Source organism: Phasianus colchicus, chromosome 3 (genome assembly GCF_987193195.1).
Source record: "Phasianus colchicus chromosome 3, bPhaCol1.hap1.1, whole genome shotgun sequence".
NCBI lineage: Eukaryota > Metazoa > Chordata > Aves > Galliformes > Phasianidae > Phasianus > Phasianus colchicus.
Window position 1 is genome coordinate 25,273,402 of NC_143438.1, and position 22,581 is coordinate 25,295,982.

At 38.7% G+C, this 22,581-nt stretch overlaps 1 long non-coding RNA gene across 4 annotated transcripts in view; it reads left to right on the forward strand.

Moving 5' to 3' along the window:
- The window catches only part of LOC149918463 (uncharacterized), a 54,412-nt gene extending 32,843 nt beyond the window's left edge, over positions 1-21,569 (forward strand). Inside the window, exons 3-5 of one of the 4 annotated variants that reach the window (XR_016465483.1) lie at positions 12,554-12,870; positions 13,035-13,121; positions 21,426-21,569. This is a non-coding gene — a long non-coding RNA (uncharacterized LOC149918463). Of the gene's footprint in view, positions 1-12,553; positions 12,871-13,034; positions 13,899-20,503; positions 20,599-21,425 lie in introns of those variants that run through there. The other 3 variants (XR_016465484.1, XR_016465482.1, XR_016465485.1) reach the window with 3 other exon arrangements.
- Positions 21,570-22,581: the final 1,012 nt, after the last annotated feature.

A 22,581-nucleotide genomic window follows, 5' to 3' on the forward strand; every position in this document is an offset into this window, starting at 1 on the left:
AATTTAGGAAAGCTCCATAGCTCTGCCATCATATTGTGGTGGTTTCTCACCTTATTGCTTTCTTATTTTCTTCTATCTTGAGAGGGACAGGAACTATAATTCAGTCCTAGATAATGTTTCAGTTTCAAAATGATCTACTCTGCTGCTACAGCATTTGATAATTTCAAATTAGAGGTCCATTGCACTATTTTTGATTGATTGGTTAAGAATTTTGTTCTTAACTCTAGCTATGTGACTTGCAGTCAGGTTTAAATGAGTTCAAATAAAGTAATCCCCCAAAAGATGGTCTTGACATTGTAAATCGGTACCATCTTATTTTCACAAGAAATATCTGTCTTTGCTTCATTCATTTTCTGCCAGCATTCCATGGCCCCAGGACTTTACCAACTTTGTGTTAGGAGTCTGTATTCTTGCGACTTATCAGAGGACAGAAGATGGATTGAGTTTCTCACCTCCGAGGAGGTGTCATGTTGTTTTTTTCTTTAAACAAGGGTTTCCAGAAAAGAGGGAACTTTTCTTTAATAGTAGAGTGAATGAAAAATTCCTCTGTGTATGTTGCTTTTCCTGGGCAACCTAATGTAATTGACCCAACTTGAGCAGGGAGATCAGCATCTCGAGAGATCTCTTGCAATCTCAACAGTTTTGTGATTTTGTAATTTGATCATTTTTTAATTTTTACTTTTCAGTAGAGCTGTTTCCTAGTCGTCATTCCTCTGCATCTGTTTTTGTAAGGGCTTATTCCTTCCCAGCTGCAGGACTTCAGGTTCATCCTTGTTGAATTTCATAAGGTTCCTACTGGCCTGTCATTTTGACAACAGTCCTGCTCTTAGGCATCTCAAGTGTTTCTCTTTACTTGATGACAGCAATCTTGCATATCATCACTTTCCTCTAGTCAGGCATGTCCAGCCTGTCCTGCAGCCTCCCCCTGCCCTGTGTCATTATGGCAGTAGCTGTACCCTGCTGAGTGGCCCAAGCGTGCACCCATCACTCAACAACAGCCGCACATGGTTGTCTCACTGCTGCAGGTGGGGAAAGTGGAGGGTGACACTTACTTTTCTTCACCAGTGCTGCAGCCCTGCTGCTGCTCACTGCAAAAGGAAGAGATGTTGTAGTCAGTCACTGTCTTAAGGCATGCTGAAGACGTGTTCCTGCCCCTCAGCAGCTGGGCCATCTCCTGCTCCCCTGCAACTCAGCACCAGGCTCCACATGAACACCCCTGGAAGAACATGTCTCTGCACCACTCATCTCCACTGCTGCTAGTGTGTCTCACTGGTCCTTGTCTGCTGTACTGGGTAGGGCTGGGGAAACTGGGTGGAGACGAGTGCTGGAAACTGCTGTAAGCAGTCACAGGCATGGCCCAGAACAGCCAATGCATCACTCAACCTCCAGAGTAGCTCAGCAGAATCAAGAGTTAAACATATTTCTAAAGTTGAAGGCAAATAACATCCACGAACCTACTCATTTTATCCTAGAAGACAATTTATATTTGGTATATCTGTACTGGCTGTTCTCACTCACCTTTAACTACTTCATCTACCCAGAAACATGCCTGAAGATGGCTTTTTTTTTCTTCCAGCAATCGGAGTGGGGCTTCAAGTTCCCTGGGTTTACCTCTTATCATTTTCTAAAGATTGATAAAATATTTGTCTTTCTCTGCTCCTATCGGACTAACTGATTTCCATGAGATTTCTGTGATAATAGAGCCTTCTAAGGATATTGGTCAGCTCTCATGCTCTTGGATGATGTCTGTTGGATCCCATAGACTTGTATGGGTTGAATTATCTCAAGTAATCCCTGATTGAGACCTCATGCACTGCTAGTAGATATCAAGACCAGTTTCACTCATTGCAGGGGTGTGGGGGATCTTGGTCATGACTGAGGCAAAGAGGACTTTTAAATGCTTTAGCTTTATCTGTGTCTGCTGTTGTTAAATCACCTGCCTCACTCAGAAGCAGGCCCACATATTCCTTGCTCAGCTTTATAGCTGGTTTTCTGCCTCTAGTCGCCCATGAGGCATTGCCTTCCAGCGAAACCATTGTAAATCAATGCACGTCTTATTTTGGGAAACTAATAAATGTGACGACCTTTAACTAGATGTTACAGGGTTTATAAGTAGCAGGTAAAGTTTTGTTAGGCAACTATGAAACCCCGATCTTCTAAACAAAAGCTTTTGTAATCTTTCCAGGTCTCTCTGATGGTGTTTTCCAAGTTGTCATGGCCCTGGAGACACTGTTAGCTTTAACTGTGCCTGTCACCCTCTGCAACCACCAGTCAGTGCCCTGGAGATGATATAGCAAGCCTGATCTCCAGCTCCTTACAGCCTTACTCTGCCTGGTCGTGGGCCTAGCCTTGGCCTATCTGTGAGAGGTACCTAATATTCAGAGCTGGGGCTGCCCTGGTACCCCATGCTGCCTTGGTATCTGGCTGGAGCAGCAGGACAGGACTTGGCTGCCTGGCCCTGCTGGATCCCATTCCAATAGGGAGGCATTGGCTCTTGCTGCTCCCTGGCAGAAATTGTCTTTCCAGTATAGCCTTTTGGAGATCTACCCTTGTAAAAACACCCAACATCAACTTTTCTGATAAAGCTGTCTTCAGTCATGACATGAGGGTGAATTAAAAAATTCAATATTAAACAGTAATTGATCAAACGTTTCACGGAGGGTATTAATACGTTTTCAGAATACTCTGATGTGTACTGCAAAATGCATTTGCTCTACATATTAATCATGCTTCTAAATTCTAATGCAGAAAAATATGGGACGCTGCTGAAGCCAGTCAGGGACAAAGGACTTGTATGACCAGGACATCAGGATAGAAGAGTGATAATGAACGACTGGATTTAACTATCTGGGATTTTAAGAAATGAGACAATGCTCATTTCTATATTGATGTCTTTTTTTCCCCTGAAATGCTCTGGAGAAATTAGACATAACAGGAATGCATTGATAAGGGGAAACTGGATGTCAAGAAACAAGAGATGAGCAGAAATGATGTTCAGATTCTATTTTGTTAAAATTCAAAGCTGCAGAGATTTCAAATGCAATTTTCTCTGCATATATTCTAATACACTAGAATGTGTAATATTAGGATTTCCCACATCTGGGTCCGCTGATTTAAAACAGTAATCAGAATTTTTTTTGTATACTCTGTTTATTTTATTTACATTTCTAATAGTGGTCCTTACCTTCACTTGTACTGTGGATTTGCTGTACAACTCTTAACACAATTTGCAGCACAGAGTACATCTATTGCCTTTCTTCCACTGTGCACAATACCCATAAGATAGGTGGAGTATTGTGCCATTTCAGCTCTTCTTAATTTCTTCAGGAAGCAATATTTGCTGATGATGGTCTCAATTGACTAACGTGATGCTGCCTTTCCTTTCAGAATTTTTTGAACTTATTGCCAGGTTCTGCATCGTCTGTCTCTACAGAGTATCCTTGTGGTTTTGTTTGACAGCTGCATTCCAATTCCTGAGCTACATACTAGCTGCTTGTGTTGTCCAGGGAATCCACTGAGTTTTCTGTTGCTGCTTCTCAGTTAATCCCTGTGCCAGGAAATGGATGGAATCCAAGCCCAAGAGAACTAGCTGAAAAAGGTCAAGGCAATGTTTTTGCATTTTAGACCTCCCTCTTGAGTTATTTGTGTTCTTTGATGTCACATGTTTTTCAGTACTAACTGCAGTTCTTCTACTCTAAAATGAGGACCTTTCCTTAAATAATCGCCTATAGCTGCACAGCCCAGCCTTTTGACCCCTGTACTATGATTGCTATGAACTGCCCAACACCTTTTGATGACAGTGCTTAACAGGAGATTGAAAAAATATGAGCTTTAAAGTGCTCTTGATGCATATTCATTGCGTCATCCCTAGGTGTCAGATGTTCCACGCTCATTTTAGCTAGGTAGATGCATAAAACATGCAAACATGAAGATTATTCTCATAGGGAACCCCAGATAGGCCTGCTCATTTGCAGCATTCAGTACTTGCTGCCCATATTCACTAAAAGGTTTCAGGGATGCATCTAAAGTCTGCTGATCTTGAAAGATTTTTGTAGCTTTTGGCTATGCCTGTCTGGCACAGCGTGCCTGGTGTTGTCCTCCAGAAATTAGTCCAAACTAAATAAGCTTTGCTGTATTAGGTTCTTGATGAAGGATAAGCCATTTCTCAAACACACAATATTCCTGAAGTTCCTGATGATTTCAGGATGATTTCAGTTGTGTGTGCTATGCAGTTCTGTTCCGCCTGCTGACTGTACCTACAAGGGCTCATTCACACTCAGCTGCATAATGAGACAAGCTATAGAAAAGAAATAGAAATCTCTTACCTTTATTATTTGTATTATATTTTTTTCTCAACACAGTGCAGTGGATCATAGCCACTCTTTGATGTAAGAGTTGCAAGCTTTTCTTCAGTATCTCTTCAATTTTTATTCATTAGCATTTGCCACCCCTAGCAAATAGTGCCAGGTTTTATCATTACTTAATTCTTCCTTTTCCCCTGTGTATGACATGACTTTTGGGCTACTTACTCCTTACTGATTTAGATAGTGAAATTATGAAGTCCAGAAACCTAGTGACTTCCTTATATATAACAGCTCTTTCTGCTCTAAAAATGTTCTTCTCTGCATAGTGCTGTGCTATTCCTTTTGTAGCTTGGGCCTGAGTAAAGATCTACTTGAACATGTGATGCATATGCATCAGCTGTGTGTGCCTCAAACTGTTCATAAGAACAAACTGTTGATTGCTCAGCATTTGGAGTTATTTTTTGTGTAAGATCAATGAAGAGTAAGAAGTTTCTGAGGTTCCAATCTCATTTATACAGGAAAATTCTCATCCCAGAGTGTTAACCATCATGTTAGAAAGCATAACTTTGGTGTCAGAAGTATTGAACTTACAGTTGGTGGCTGATAGTGCAAGTGAAACAGAATTTCCTTTCTAAAGTCCTCCAGCAATTGTCAAATTTTTTCTCCAACAAAGCTTTTTGTCAGTCCAAAAGTGAAGGGATATTATTCCATATTCTTGAGAATATGAAAGTATTTATCTTTGGTTCCTGCATTTGTTTTCTCTGACCTTTCTCCTGTTCCATCTTAGTATGTTGATGTTCCATACTCCCTGCTTCGGATGTTTCCACCATTCTCTGCACTTATCTCTAATTTTCAGACTGCTGCTTATGAATGGTTCTTAATGGTTGAAGTTGCTTGAGAGCAACTGCTCAGGTATTCTCTTCTTGCACATTTATCAGACTTGATGAATTTGATGAATGTCACTGAGAAACTGTTTTTTTACCCCTCCATATTTGGCTGGACGTGTTCTCTGCTGTTTTGCACCACTAGGTAAATTTATTGCTCTAGTCTGGGCAGTACCTGGGGTACTATGGTGCAGAGAGCATCACATCCAGAATGTCCTAACTCAGCAGTTATGGAGCACTGTCGAGAAGGCCAGAACAATGCTTGATGTTTCAGATGCAGATGCTGCTGGAGGTCCCCGTTTTACTGACCATTGGAAATAGGCGTCAACCTATTGAGTGAGTGGGAAGGGCTGTCTAGGCCATTGTGTGGAGTATTCTTCTGGAGGAAGAAGATATGTAGATGCCATTCTCTTCACTGTGGGGTGGGAAAAGGATCTGCCTATCTCCTGGTTGATGGCATGAAAATGGATATATGCAGAATGTGAACGTTTGCCTTTCTCCACCAGAATGTTGCTGTGGATCTTTTTAAAGTGAATTTGGTTGTAATTGTCTCAAATTTTGGGGAAAAATTCAAACATTTGAGACTTAAAAAAAAAAAAAAAAAAAAAAGTAACAAAAGGCAAAACAACTACAAAACAAACAACACTCAGAACTTAAATAGAGGTTAAAAACAAACATAACCAAACTTGGGGTTAACTTGTGGTTACCCAATTGTACCTCTGCATCTAGAAAGGATTTTCTGTTGGTCGTTTTTTTTTTTTTTTGATAGGACGATTATAGTTTTGCTCAAAAGTACATTTTTGATATAGGCACACGAGGAACTAGAAAAAGAAAATTATCCAAACATCGTATGCAGAATTAATTTCAGTGAAAATTATAATAGGCTATGCTGCTTTCTCAAACCTAAGGATGTATATTGATTTTATATATATATATTTTTTTTTTGGTTAATGTCTTTGGCTTGGTTATTTCACATAAGAAATCCAGATAAAAGAAGGCAGGTAAAGGTGTCTTGTAAAACATTTGGGGTCTTATTTTACTTTTCAAGGTGAAGTGAGTTTTTAATATTTAGTTGTTGGTAAGAAATGGAATATTCCCACTGGGATAAGCACAACTATTTATATCAAGGACTGGTTGAGAGTGGTAGTATGTTTTTGAAGCAAAGCTTAAAAGTGTTGGTTGCTCTTTTGTGGTAGCATTGCTTTGTTCCTAAAGACTCAAGCACTGTTGGTCTCTAGTCTGGCTAAGGAATTCAGAAAGTACTAAGAAACCAAAAAGAAATAAAAATAAAAAAATCTTGAGGGAACTATCTTCATGGTATTAGTTAACTGAGTTTAATTAACTCACTGTCATAAAATATGCTTGAAGAAGAGAGGGAGACTGAATGTTGCTTGACTGTTGAATGCTGAAAACTCTGCCATTTATAGCTGAAGGATTTGAAGTGTTCAATAGAGAAGTAATGTATTCCAGTTATTATTGTGGACAGCACACTGAATTATGGTAAAGTGATTGCTCACCTAAGGCAGAAATTGCATATGCGGTGATGCGTGACCTGGGAACAGTTCTGGTAGTGGGATGGCTGTTATGGGCTTGTTAATGATACCGTGTACTGGAGTAGTCACAAAGCACCAACACTGAGCCTGGTATGCTCTCATAAAGCACATGAAGGAGCAATGGGAGAGGGACAGAGGCAAAAAAGGGCCATTAGCTGTGCTAGACTGGTGGAAAAACTATAGTAATAGATGCATATGGCTCTCCTTTGCCCCAGTGTGAGGAGAATGTACATTCTGGAAGTGTGCTGTTGTGGTGATAAGTCTGTTAACTCAAAGAAAAACCACCCAGAAGAGAGCCATGATTCAACATGCTCTGGTGTTGTCTCCCAAAATCCCTATCTTCCACTTCACTGCCTTTGTTCATGAGGCCATTCAAAAAAAAAAAAAAAAAAAAAAGAAAAATCAATACATAATTTATCTTCCTACATATGGCAGAGTTCAAGAAAATGAAAGAAGTGGGTAACAGCTGTAGGAAAAATGCAGTGCTTTTGATACTGTGCTTGTAAGGAAAAACAGTTTTTATAGGAGAAATCCTAATGTGCTTCTGCACATGTTGCTTGCATATGATATCTGGATTTATGCTTTGCAGACGCTTCAGGAAAAAAATACAGGAACAGATGCTCGCTGCTAGGAATGGGAGGTGATAACACTAACATTCTTCTAATCAATAGCACAAGTCTTGGAGTATTGATCCAAAATGTGAAAAGCACAGATTTAGGTCTTCCTCTGTCTGAAAGGACTATAAAACTTTTGTTTGTTCTTCCAAGAAAAAATGAATTAACTGATCTCCAGAGAGGCAAGACTGTAACGTGTTTTCAAATTCTATTGGTGGTTGTTTTAATACACATAAATATTTCCTCGGAATGTAACCAGAGTCCAAGTTCTCTTTTTCCAGGGAGCATTTTGGCTGCTAGCTTTAGAAAGTTGTTCCTACACTGTCTCCTTCTGATACTGCTTAAATATTTATACAAAGCAGACCTACTTCATTAGGAAAAGCGAATGGACAGCTATCTGAAAGCTTCCAACAAGTCAGTGAGTGAAGCACTCTTTGGGAAGTCATAGCATAAAACATACACAGCTTCTGCTTTTTCCTCTTTTTTTTTTCCCCCCAAAGTAAACTGTGGTCTGTGCAAGCTGGAGTGAACCACTTGCCATTTGTACTGCTGAGCTGTGTGTTCGTGACTCTTTCACAGAATCCCTGTTTCTGCAAACTCTGCATTCATGCCTTGACCTTTAAGTTTTTTTTTTACCTCTTCCTTACCGTGAAGTCCACTGATATATCCAAGTTGCTGTTCATTACAGCAGTTTGTATGCAAAGGACATGTAGCCTGGACTTCTGGTCTAAGATAAAATAGTTTGTTTTTTTTTCCCCTTGTTGCTTCCAAAATCTTGACACTTATTTTTTATTTTTAAATGAAAAACTGTGTGTACAGCTTTGTTTTTTCACAGCAATATGAATTCATCATAGGTTACGCTGTTATCCTTCCTTGCAGGAAGCTATCATGAAAGCATTATGAATTATATCTAACAGTAATGATTTTTAGATAGAAAGTAGGAGGCAGGATGAATTCACCACTGCAGCAGATTGATTTACAGTCATACTCTGGTATCATTATGACTCTGCACTTTGAATGATTGTGTTAGTTTAGGCTGGGAGGGAAGCCCTGGAGATGATGTAATCCAACAGTGCTAAAAAGCAGCGTAATTTCTGTTTTACACAGGTACATTTTGAAATCTTTGAAGAATGGAGACAGTCTGTTCTTTGGTTTCTCTGGACAGCCTGTTCAAGCTGTTACCCACTCTCATCATATATTTTACTTACATTTAGTCAGAATTTCCCTTACTACAACCTGTAGCCTGAAATTTTGTCCTTTGGCAGTACGCTTCTAAAAAGAGTTGTTTTCTGTCCCCCTCTCCTGTTCCCCCCTGTGGAGGCATATAGTGAGTAGATCAGCCTGAAGTCTTTGCAGTCTGAATATACTCCAGTCTTTTGGTCTTCTGTCCTGCCCCTGTTTGTCTCCTGGTTTGTCAATGTTTCTCTTTAGCTGGAGGCCCCAAAACATGACTTCCTGTCTTGTGGAACATACAAACACTTCCAGATGTCCTTTTGCCTTTGATAGACTCTAACTGCTGGTAAGATCTGTGTGGTCTTTCAGAGCAGCTACAGGCTGAATAGTGCAATTCATTTGTTTAAGGAACAGATACACACTGTTGTATAATCAGAAGGCTTTCTACTTTGCAGGATGATATTGATTTTGTTGATAATAAAGGCTGATATTTGCATTTGTTTACTCTTCTGAGAAACACTTTATATTCTTTTATAAAATATACTACTTTTCCAAACTGTGGGAAAGTTAAAATAGTTCCAAATTTTTTTTTTATTTTACTTTCTAGCCCCCCGCCCCCAAATTTAGCATCATTATATCAGACCTCATAGCTCCTGGCAGAGCTATGAGAAGCCACGTGCCACTGCTACGTATCACATTGGGATAAATGAACAGAGAAGAATGAGCAGCAATTTGATGTTGCCAGACCTCAAACCAGTGAGGCCAAGGGACAGAATTTTCTATTAGTCATGAAAAAATATTACTCCTAGGTCTCTGCTGAGAAGCACTCTGGGAAGGTTAGAAATTGTTGACATTTTGCCTTTATGTTTGCAAATAAGTTAGTTAAAAGCATTTGACCTTCTTATGTTTGTTGTCTTATACAAATAGAAAATTGTTTTGTTAATGTACAGTAAATCTACTGTTCTGCAGTGACTCTTGCAAGATGTTTTCTTCTCCTATCCTTCAGAAAAAGGAAACAGAATACACGGGGCTCTTTCTAGTACAAACAGATGCTGTTTTATCGATGTGGATTTAATTATATCATTTTATTTTAGCAGAGAAATTTTGTTATGGTAATCTATAACATCTTCAGCTGTCTTCACTCCTGCTGTTTGCCATGATACTTGATTTCTTTTTCAGTTCAATTTTTTTTTTTTACACTTTTATTGTACTGGCTTCATATCTGGTGTTGATGTGATAGCTTAAGTGCAAGATAAATCTCTGAGAGACTTCTGCATGGAGGAATGAATTTGCACAGAATCAAGGGATTGGAAGGGACCATCAAATCCAACCCCCCTGCTAAAGCAGGTTCCCTGTGTCGTGACATTCTAGGAAAGGACACAGACTGTGGGATATCTGGGAGGGTTCCTCAAAGACTATCGTTTTGGAGCCAGTTCCAGATTATGTAGGTCTTACAGGTTACACATGGCAACAGGTGGGTTGTCAGCTCCCCTGTTTCTCTGTTCCTTGTTGTTGTCATTAGGGGAAGAGCTTCTGCAAAACTATCTGCTGTCTGATAAAGACTTTGCCTGCTGAGTATGTCATCCTGTAACAGGAACTATTACAAATAATCATTTCACTGTCACCTGCAAAGGATTTAGAAATGGCTTGCAGACAGCGTGTACTGTTGTGAAGTTAGGTGGCTAGAGTCAAAAGGGAAATACTTTGTATTTTATGTACTTCATGTAATAGAAGTGCTTAATTGCTGTTATGCTATCGTGAAAAATCCCAATATAATTTTTCATTGTATCTGCAAGGGCATAGAAGGCTCATGTCCAGAGCATCATGTCTTGGAGTGCCTGGTAAGTTTGTGCAGGTGGCATCAGGAATAGCTCGTATCCCAGGGGTCAGTTTTTCTGGTAGTCAGCCTCTATGATACAAAATCCTGAAGAGCACAGTGGTACTCATTTAGATATATTCTTAATTGCTATGTGTGATCTAGAGAGCTCTTATTGTTGCTCTCACACACAATACCTTGACTACAAACCTTAATTTTCTTGTAAACACAGTGTAAACTGAGAATTGTGGTAATTGTTCTTTAAAATATTAACTAATTCTCTCTGCTGGTGCTCTGAATTCAGGTAAAAAAAAAATTAGACTGGCTAAGTTATGCTCTCAAATAGGTCAAAAGCATGGGATTTCTGCCATGTTTTTCTTCATCCCAGGCTCTTGTTATGATGACGTTTAATTTTTTTTTTTGATTGATCTTTGCTGCTGTAAGTTTTGCAGAAAGTTTGTAAATACTTGAAGATATTTTAAGGACAAGGTACCTAGATCTGGAAATTGTTGGGTAATTAATCAATCATCAGTGCCTATATTTGTTCATACAGCCTTAAACTCTTCCACTGGGAGAAGAGTTTATTGCATTTTTTTGTATCTCCATTCAAGGATTTTTTTTATTAAAATTTTGAGTGACATTGTGCCAGCACTTAACTCATACCTGTAGTTTTGCTTTAACAATAAAATGATCTCAGTTCAGTGCAAGTTGGGTTTCTGTTTAGATACACAAATGATTTTCAGTCTCGCTTACTGAAGTAGTTTTAACTTTACAAGGAAGATCTGTTTCCAGAGATGAGACCTGTATTTATGTAAATTAAGGTTGTTGTTATTAGACCCACTTAAGTAATGCATGATGGAGAGATCTTCCTGTATTTGGTCACAGTTAGAAGACTGTAACATTTCCTTTTGTAATTAGGGAATTTATTGCCATGAAATGATCAAATTGGAGTTAATTGTTGAGAGAATGCATCATCATCATGTACTCCTCTCAAACATTTATATTTCATTTCCTCTGTGTTTAGGTATCAACACTTGAAGTAAAGAGTAGGTGAATATTGATCTCAGTCTCTTGGGCAGTGTGTACATTAGCAGTCTGGTTTGGAGGAGTAATGCTTTTCTGAAGCAACCCTCATGAATTTCTCTTCATGGATTCAGTTTTCAGGGCGGTTGTGCTGCATGTGGATTCATTTCTACTGGAAGAAATCTAATAACTTCTCAGTCACTTGGGCCTTTTTTCACCTACTTTACCTTCTGTTAAAATAGTTTTTAGCAGAACCTCCTCAATCCACCCATCCCCCTCCGTTTTTAATATCTTCACTATTTTAAGTTCTCTTTCCCCCCCATTTTTCTATTCTGCTGTGACAAATTGTACTTCAATTCTTGTGAGATGCCACTTGGGTTCCTGAGGAGATGCTGCTTACTGGTTTGTGTTATGAAGGCTGACAATTTTTGTGTGGCAAATTGATGAGGTGGATCTGCCAGGCAATTGCTAATCTCACAGCTGCTGCAAGGTGGAAAACACATAGTATCACACAATCATTTGAACTGGGAGGCACCCTTTAAAGGTCATCCATTCCAACTCCCCTGCAACGAACAGGGACACCTACAGATACATTAGGCTGCTCAGTGCCCTATCAGCACTGAACCTTGGAATAGCACAGATATGCATCTGTCACAGAGACTTTAAATAAATTTAATCATTAAGCCCAGTACTGGTTTATATCTCTGTATCCTGGATCTTAGAACCAGGGGAACTAGAACTGATGCAGGAGATACTCTGGAGGAGCTGGTTTGGGATTCATCACTCAAGGTTCTTCACATGGGTAACACAACCAGGGATATTTTTCTGATGTGCATTGGTGGTAACCTTTTGCTTCCAGAACTTCTGTCTTCATTCTGGTTTCTTCTTTTCTCCGTGTCTTCTGAAAGCACAAAATGCTTGTGATTAGTAGAAGACATTGGGCCAGTGTTCTATGTAAGCAACATGCATCACCTGTTTGACTGGGAGGAAGCCTGTGTCATTTAAAAACAGCTCCCTGGAGCAAGTAAACTATGATAGCAAAATACTGATTCTCTAGTGACTGTCTTCTGCAAGTGCCTAGGACATCTGGTTGATCAGATAAATGGTATTGTAACTGTTATAACAGCACTCTTGACCTTGGAGCTGAGGCAGCCTGGTATTGCCTGATATTCTGCTATACCCACAGGTACAGTCTCCTGTCCACAGCCAGCCTCTGAGGTGGATGATGCAGAGGGTTTCCCCTGCCCAGCACAGAGGCGCTGAGCTCTTCCATTGCAGTGAGCAGTTGATTCAGTCCAAGAAGAACCATGTGTTCCTGGGGAAGTGTGAGCTATGGAACTGCAGAGCTGTGGAAGAAACCCTTTTCCCATGCAGATCAGCTCTTTAGTCAATAGGAACAACTGCTTATCTATGTGTGTGACTGCTAGAACGGTTAACTGTCCAGACTGAATACTTGTATAACCATTGGAAGTCTTTCAGGGGAGACTTACGGTTCTGAAAGAGGTAATGTGGCATATCCAGACCCTGTGGCCTGTGTTGTATAGGAGGCAATAAAGCAAGCTGGGATATCTTTTCCACTGACGAGCCCTATCCTGATTCTGATGGATATTTTTATTTGATATGTAATTTCTTTTTTAAGTATATATGTATTTTTATATTTTTTCTAGAAGGGGAAGAATGTTTCATCAGGAGAATCTGATGACTGCTCACTCTGCATGGGAACATGCTATGCTGCTAAATGGACACGATGGAAGGTGTGTATCCATTCTACAGAGCAGTGGGGCTAGAGGCTTTTAATTTGATTGCATCACCAGTGAAAATCCAGCATTTCATGACCAGTAGAGCCTTGTGCTCTACTGTAATGGACAGTAAGAAATGAAAACATATGCCATAGGCATCTATCTGCATGAGGCACATTCTCTTGCTCCTTGAAGCTTCAGACTTACTTATGAAACCTATGTAAGAAATGGTGCTGTAAAGCTTCTGTGTCTGACATGGCTGAGTTAAAAGCTATGAGAAGAGTATTTCGTGTGTAGAGGGAAAATTGAATTGTAAGGTCTTTGTCTTTCAACAAAATAGTACAACACGCTTTAGGAACAGTTAAGTTGCATGCTCTCACTTTTTTTTTTGTATGCTGGCTTTTTAGCCCTTTGATTTTATACAATAGCATGTAACATAGAGGTAACGGAAAATGAGAGTGAATGAGAAGAGTTGGTGTAGGGGCTAAGTATAATCAGCTCTGCCAAGCCTGTTAACAGTGTTGTTTTGTACATGTGCATCAGTTTAGTAAAAGGTGTGAAACTTTTGATATCTTATACATGCCACTTTAAGGTCTGCGTTTTATGCTGATTCTCCCTTCCAAGCTGTTGGAGCATATTGTAGAGAAGGGTAAATGTGGTTTGGAAGAAAATTTCACAGCCCTTTGGTATAGTATGTTGTGTTGTATTTCCATAAGGCAGCTACACTCATCAGAAAATGTGATGCTTGCCTGTGCTGCTGAGGTGCGTCACAGAGTAGGCAAAACAGGGATGGGAATGGGAATTGCGTGTGAATTATGCTAAGAACATATGTCTCTATGGTGTCAGGCTCAAGAGCAGGAATTAATCCATGAATTCACCAACAGTGAATTCTGGAGTGCCAGGCTCTGGCATTGACATGTAGAAAAAACAAGAGAAATTCCATTTTATTTCTATGAGGCAGAACTGTAACTGTTGATCATATGCTGGTTGTGAGGGGGAAAAAAAACACTCCCCCGAAGAACCCCAAAACACACTGAAAGTCTTAAATACTTTGAGATTGGAAACTATGAGAGACAGTGATGCTTCTGAGGGTGCTGAGAGGTGATTTAACCTTATTTTTTCTGTCAAACTGCAAGTTTCTGAGCTAGCATTTCTATTTGTTCATTGAAATTATGTTGTGGAACGAACTAATAGAAAATGGTACAGCTGCTCCTTTGGCCACGCAGAGGCAAATGTTCTCAAAGAGTGGAGATTGTTGCTGTTACATATAAGAGAATTTCAGTGTGCTGCTGCTTTGCCATGCCTGAGTAGGGACACAGCATCTGTGCACACATAGGTGGTAGCTGTGCTGTGGCTTTGGCTGCAGATAGTGCAAAGGGAGGTGTGTTGACTACTCAGCTCTGGGGAGTCAGAAGCTGCTGATGTTGCTTCATTTTCAGCATCCCTTCTCTTGCTCTGCAATATAGATGGAAGAAATTAGAAATGCCAAGCTTCTGCACATCTGCTCTGAAAACTGTCTTACTCCGTACTGATTTTGGGGGGCCAGTGCTTGCCAGTCACTGATAATTGTTAAATATGTTATATATGAGTAAGGTACCTATTTCGGGCAGGGTTATATTGAACACATTGTTCACATTCTAAGATTACTACATCACAGAAATCTTTTTTTTACTGATTCTACACCTGTTCTAGCATAAATAACAGTAACACTTCAGCTTTTTTATGATCTAGTCTTTAATTTCATAACAGTTATTCCTGTAAGCATGCATTTCTTCATGGCCTGAAATTTATAAATCTGTTATTTTTTTTTTTTAGCCTCCATTTTAAAGTCACCGATAACCTGTTGGATAAAATTCCAAGTACAAAAACACTATATTATGGTGACTGTTCTAAAAGTAATCCCTCCTATTTTATGATGTTGGCCCATGACATCAAAGGCAGATGCTGATGGTATGGCAGTAGAGGTGTTGAACCTTCCCACCAACATTAAATTACCTCTTGTTGCCGGATGAGAGAGGGCAGCAGAGGGACAGTCTGGCAGAATGGCATCTGACATGGGAGTGCTGATGGAACAAACGTGTGTCATTGGATTCCTCTATGCAGGAAAAATGGGACCGATGCTTTGCTGAATGTTTATGGAGATCAGTGAAAGTGAGCACAGTGAGGCAGTGGGTAGTGTGTTTCAGCAGTGGCAGCAGTGGCAGTGGGTTGCTTCCACTGTTGAAAGATGCTATGGTATGCGGACTCCTGTTTGTGGCTGGTGGAAATGCATGGCTACTGGTGGTGACTGTTGAAAAATAGTGTTTTGTAGCTGAGAATTTGCTCTATCAAGTAGTGTTCTTGTGCTCTTTGCATCTAGTGTAGTTTTCATGGAAATAAATAGGCGTGTTATTAGCACTCAAAGTAACCACTGTGTGAAAACCAAGGATATTACTGCCTGAGTAGGGAATGGTACATTATTTGTTGCATTACATTTTTCTCTTCCATGGTCTTCATTTTTTTAGGTTCTCTGTAGTTCCTTATGTAAACGAATTAATAAGGAAAATGGACAATGTTTTTTACACATCAGCATAAAATGCATTTATAGAACATTGATGAAATAAGAAAATAAGACAGTTCTCTGCAAGAATAAGCCTTTATTCTGAAAAACAAAATAGAAATGCATTAATTCATTTGCAAATGGAAGTAATTAATCTCAAAACATGCAACACTCATTTATGTACTTAATTCTAACCACTTTGCCTCAGGGCACAGAACTTTGTTTTAGAATCCCCTCTTTTTATTTTATGGAGCTAGAATATAAAAAGTAAAAAGCAAAGAACAGTATACCTGATAAATCCTTATGTAGCTGCCTTTCATATTTTGACTGCTTTTAAAATATACTGATGTTTGGGACTTAAAAGTTGTATTGTTTGTTCCTGCATTATTTATGTTCTCTTTCCCACTAAATGAAGAAGAGTTTGACTGCTGTGAGAACTGTATTATTCTTCTTTGAATCCTATACTGGTGGCAAAACATGAAGTTTTTAAATATTTAAACAAGTGAAAAACCTCAAACCTATATAAAAATGATGGATCATACCTGGTCTTTATTGGGTAGACTAACTTTTACATTTTAATCTTAATTTTGAGTTTTTCTGTTTTCATTTTTTTTTTTTTTTTTTTCCCACTCATTTTACTAGTTATTCTGTATTTTCATATCAAATGTTGATCTGCTTCTCCATTTCAAATGTCTTTCACACCTTTCTGGAATTGTTAACTGAAACTGGGAAATTTCTAGGGAAATTCTAAGTAATACATTCATTTTATTTAATTAGTATGGCTTATGCATTAGTGATTGGAAGTCATTTCTACTTCTAGGACTATGGCCATAGGAAAAGCTTTTAAATTAGCAACTTGCAAGTAATCATGATGAGTTTTTGCTTCCTTTTTGTTCTATCAGTTTTGCAATAAGATAACTAATCAACAGTATGGATGTCCGTAGCCTGCTGGTTGATCCTAGGAGGCTGGAGTTTGTGTTCCTGCTTCTACAGATAAAAACAATATATGATATAATGTGATCTTGATCATGTGATCATTATAACATGAAGAGATCTTTATCCAAAAGCTCTTCAGTTGAAACTATGCATCTCTGTATAATATTGATCTGGTAGATCTCATCTAGGTGTGTGTACTGGATTGGATTTTTAAAAAGTAAGAAAAACAGAGGGACAGTGCCTAGTTCAAATGTACTATAGGGATATAAGTGCTGGAGCTGTCTGGTGCATGTCTGGCTGTGAGAATGTGAACATCATGACTTTAGTACTATAAAATTTGGTGCCAAAGATCTTCTCGTGTTTCCGCAACTCTACTGGAAATTTCCCTGAAGTGTGAATGAGGCTCTGAATTAATCCTCCACTGTACTTTCTAATCTGCTTCTTCAGAGACCAAAGTAGTCATCTTCTCTGTTTCAAAATCATGTTTGCAATAATTATATATTATAATATGTGAGTTTAAAAAGTAGTTTGGAGGACCCAAAGCTGCCTATCAGTTGAGATAAGAGTCTTCTAGAGCTTTAGGTCTAGCATAGTATCCCACTGTCTCTTGCAACCATGTGCCCATGGGAACTGTGTTTGGCAAAAGGAGTTGATGCAAAAGAGGCTGAATTAGCAGAGACAAATAGTAGAATCTTTTGAATTGGAAGGGACTCCGAAAGGTTGTATTGTCCCATTTCCCTGTAATGAACAGGGACACCTATGCCCACAGTAATGTTAGACCCAGTTTGCTTTGGGCAATCAGATGTTTGAATAAAAGAAATGAATGTATTTCTGTGAAGATGTACTGCACTTTGTGCTCTACAATGTAAATTAACACTGCTTTATCAAATATGTCTATTTTTCTTAGAATGCTTTATCTTTTGTGCCTCACTCTAGAAGCTTATAACGTATTCAGAAACCTGATGGTGATTTTTAGGTAAAAAAAGATATTTCTTGTGGAAGGTTTAAAAAACATAATGAATGTGAGCGAGTGAGATTTGTCAAGAGTTATGTGGTCAGAGTGCTTTATTTTCTCCAAGACGCATGTCAAGATTGTGATACTTCGTTCATAAGGATGAACAATTATTTGTTTTTGTGGTTTAAGAAACAGAGCTGGTTAAAATCATTTTTTTTTAACTTTTGATGTGGAGAATAAGAACTTATATTTCTTGCTATTAAAAAATTCCCAAAGATAAACAGAGCCTTGGTCACTGTCCAAAGGCACATTAATTATTTAAGTCTATCTTATCACAAGACTAGATTTTTCCAGTTCCTGCTGCAAGTTCTGTGTATCTTTGACAAGCACAAATTGTCCCAAGAAGAGGTCTCTAGGGAGGCAAACCAGCTTTTCTTGTTCAAAGAACCTCACCTCTGATATCCCCTAGTGCTAGAAAATATACATTACTGAGCTAGGAATTAGTCAGAGAAATAAAGCATTCCTACGAATCATTGTAGCAAGGCTTTTTTCAGGAACTATTTCCTCAATCACTAGTAAAAACATAGGACAAGAACAGACCTCTGGAGACCAACTGATTAATTCCCCCTTTCTGTGTTTTATTCCCCTGCATGTAGACTTCAGCTGTATTGTTTATGCTAAGAAACTACCTAACCTGCTCTTGGATGTCTCCAGTACAGGAGATTCTATGGCAGATTCTGGTCCCTGAATATCCTATCTCTTTTTTTTTAATTAAAAATGAAATAAAACTGCAACAACAAGAAGAATGAAACACTGGAAAGGGATCAAAATGCAGGTCTCCTGCACTCCTGTGTATCCTAACCACAAGGCTGGATAACGTTGCTCACCCTCTTTCCCCTGACTTTTGGCTCAAAATCATTTATTTCTGTATGCAGAGGAGGCAAGAGGGACAGTAATCTTTTCCCCTGTGGCTCTGTAGCCAAGTTGTTTTCTTGGACAATATTGATTCCCTTTCCTTTGCCATAAGGAAAGCTAAACTCAAGTTTTTAATGTTTGAGCTACATTCAGAGGAGATGAGGAACCCTGCTGTCATTTAAATGAAAAATAATCCTTGTTGTGCAATTTCAGTTTTTTAAGAGGTATATCCAGGGGAGTACCTCCTGCTGTAAGCGTTCTCTTTCCCACAATATAGGTATTTACAAGGATAACTGCAACAATTTATTGCCTAATGTTGTTAATTAAGAGAAAACAAAATGTGAACAGAATCATCAGGATTTTTGTGAGCAAAGCACAGTCTTTTCCAAGATGCATGCTATACCTGAAGAAAGGATAGCAAAATTGTTGAAATACATACAGTATAGGGCATTTATGGAAATTCTGATGAAATAGCAGATTTTTACATAATGTCTGCTATTTGTTTTTTCATCTTTTGATTCATCAATATGTTCTTCATTGCTTGAAATCTGTAACGGTGGCCTGTTAAAAGGCAAAGAATGAGTAGCTAGAAGTTTACGTAGTTAACCTTATTCTAAATAGGTGGACTTGGTTGTGTGTGTATTTGAGTGTATTATGTATACAAAGCGATACGTTTGTTTAGTCTCCTAACACTACCATATACGTAGGTTGTCTCCAAAAGTAATGCCTATTTATTTCCATAGACCTACAACAGATACAAAGAGCACAAAAACACTACTTCGTTGAACAAATTCTCAGCTAGAAAACGTTAATTCTCAGCACAGTCACCACTGTTATCTGTGCATTTTCACCCCTGATGAAGATTGGCCTGCATGCTGTGTTTGTAAAAGTCTTCACCAGCAGAAGTGACCCACTGTCACTGCTGAATCACACCCCCCACCGCCTCGCTGTGCTCACATCCACTGTTTGATCTCCATAAGTGTTCAGTGAGCATTGATGAATGTTAATGGGTGCCATTTTTTCCACGTGGAGAAATTCAATGACACACCTTTGCTCTGTCTGCACTCCCATGTCAGACACATTCTGTCAGACTGCTCTCGCTGCCATCTCTCATCCGACAACAAAATATAATGGAATATGGGCAGGAAGGTTCAACCTCTACTGCTGTACCATCAACATCTGCCTTTGAGGTCATGGGCCAGCATCATAAAATAAGAGGGATTGCTTTCAAAGCAGCCCTCAGAATTTTTGTCATGTCTGTAAGTCTTGGGTGAAGATTTCTCTTCTTAATAGAGCTTTCATTTGATTGTCAGAAATACTTTTTTTTTAATAATTCTGATTTTTTTCTGATTTTTTAATATGCATTCATTTAAGTGGAGAAAAGCTTGTTCAAACACAAAGGTTTTTCATTGTTTAATTTAAACGCAGTGAATGTTCACAGGCCTATTGGATAGACAATAAATTTAATAATCATCAAATTAGATATGACTATTCTATTTGTCAAAAAAGCACACCTTTACCAACAGATGCACATGACCCTTTTTGTTTCCTGTCCAAAACTTTAAGATAAATAAGTTCTAATCTATGCTTCTATTTTGTATGCCTCCTTTCAAATTGGAAGGGAAAAAAAATCAACAGATCCTCAGCTTCCTGAGTGATTCATTCTGCAAGTCCACTAACACTCATCAAGAGCCAATGCTTGTTGTAGTCTGAGGATAAATACACATAAATATGCATGCATGACTGGTGCGAATGAAGTTCATATTAGAATATCGACAGGAAATCATTTATTTGTCTAGCTGTTAACAAAGGCAGCCTTAGATTTAACGGGTGGTATCAAAAATAACAGAGCATGAGACCTGATGTAAAGGTTAAGGAGTAACCTTTTTGCTAAGGGCAGATAGAAGAATTATCTTGACTGTCCAGAAAAACATATTAGCTTTCTGCCTAAGTGAGAGGCCTTCCCACTTAAGTGCATGTCAAAAATATATCATTTGCTTAGGAAAGGCCTTCATATCTCATCTCTCATGTTTTTATTCCCTTGATTCTTAGACTGCCCTCTGCTGCCATCTCTCATCCGGCAACAAAATATAATGGAATATGGGCAGGAAGGTTCAACCTCTACTGCTGTACCATCAACATCTGCCTTTGAGGTCAGCTGGATCATTTGAATGCTGATTTCTTTTCTATGAAAGTAAATGGTGTCCCATTCCTTGAACAGAATTTGAAATAAATTGTCTTTGCAGTATGGAGCTGTGTCAGGGAAAGGTCAGGTTGGATGTTTGTGAAAGGTTCTTCACCAGAAGGTGACTGGGCACTGGCACAGTCTCACCAGGGCAGCCCCAAGCTGCTGGAGTTCCAGAAGCATTTAGATGTCTCTCTCAGGATTTGCATTTTGTGTAGTCCCATGTAGAGAAAGGAGTTGAACTCTATGACCTTTGTGGATCTGTTCCAACTTGGGAGATTATATGATTTACACAATCATTCTCATTTCTATCACAAGTGAGTTTGGCTGAAAATCTTGTGTCTATTCTTTTCTCTACTTGAAGATGAGCATGCAATATACATAGAAATAAAAGCATGCAAGTATTTTATGTGAGAATATAGATATTTACTCTCCTTCTGTTTTAAACAAAAAGTTTTACTTTTGCTTATCTAATTTTCAAGTCTACAAATAGTTTTCCCAGTGGTGGTACTGACTGCATGGCAATTATATGTTAAAACCATTCCCAATTATAAAACTTCCTCTGTGGTTTCTCCTATGTTCTAGCTAAAAAAAAAAAAAATCCAATTAGCTGTAATTAAGCTAGTAATTATGTGTATAATATTTAGAGTGTGCTGCTTTTGCATCATTCTCATAGTATGAGAAGATCTTCAGTGTCTGATTGTAATGTTGATTTGCTGGTGTTACACTTTTTCTTCATCGAAACCGATTTCAGATATGTTTACAAATAGTGGGTTCATTACATTTCAGGTTTGCGTGCTCATTGCTGGTTCCTTATGCCAGTGTCCATTATGGCTGTGAAACCTTCTGCTCCTTAGCATCTCTACTTCAGCTGCATTACATATATCACCTTTGGACTTTGTACTTGTGACTGTGATTGTCTAGGATGACATGATAAGCCTTATTTGTTTTTGGTGTTACTTCCTTTTAAAATGTCAAATCATTTCTTGTTGCTTTTCAACTGTTAAACATAAAGTGTTTTTATCTTTTCAGATTTCTATTTATTGACAATCTTAGGTAGTTCCACTGTTAGGCTTTTCCCAGGCAGAAATTGTCAAAATAAAGTGGCTAAAAAACATGGTAAAAGGAGGCCTGCTGAGAAGCTGTACTGATAGCTTCTAGGTGAATGGATGCTATCAGCTTATTCCTTGGCACAAAACAGATAGCCCTGCAGCAACATGTCAGATGCGTTGTGCATCTCTGATAGCAGCATTTATCATTGAAAGTACTTCTGAACACATCAGTGTTAAGAGTGTGTTTTATATCCTGGTGTAAGTATGGTATTGTTGAAATTGATGATGAATGAAGGGAAATAAAGATGTTTTGTGTTTAAATTGAATTTTATTCACAGACCAGACGTTAGGTTTTGCAGCAGTTCAGAAAAGTTCTGTGATATCCTTACTCTTTGAGGGGAAAGGGGCAAGAAAAGGTCAGACAGCAGCTCTGGGTAGTGTGGATATGCGGATTCCATTTCAAAACAGTGGCCTCCTGACCTGCTGATATGTGACATAAACCACAGTCTGACACTCCACCACACCTGACTGCAGAGCAGAGATAAAAAAGCATTTCTCTCCCAGAGAATCACTCATGCTTTTGCAATACGAAGAGTAAAAACTGTGATTGAACACCTAGATTTGAAGAAAGAATAATTGAAATTTATGATGTCTAGTCAGTATTGCAGCCATCGGAAAGGAAATGACAATCGTAAAACTATTTGAAGAAAGATACATATGTACTACGTACATTATATTCTCATTGAAGTGATAGACGTGGCAGGTAGCAGTGCAAGGAAAAGATCAGTTCAGATATTTCATATTTGTACTGACACATAGATTGACACAATAATTCAGGTAACTTTGTGAGGACTATATTTGTCAGAACTTGCATGTCATTTCCCAGGACTAGG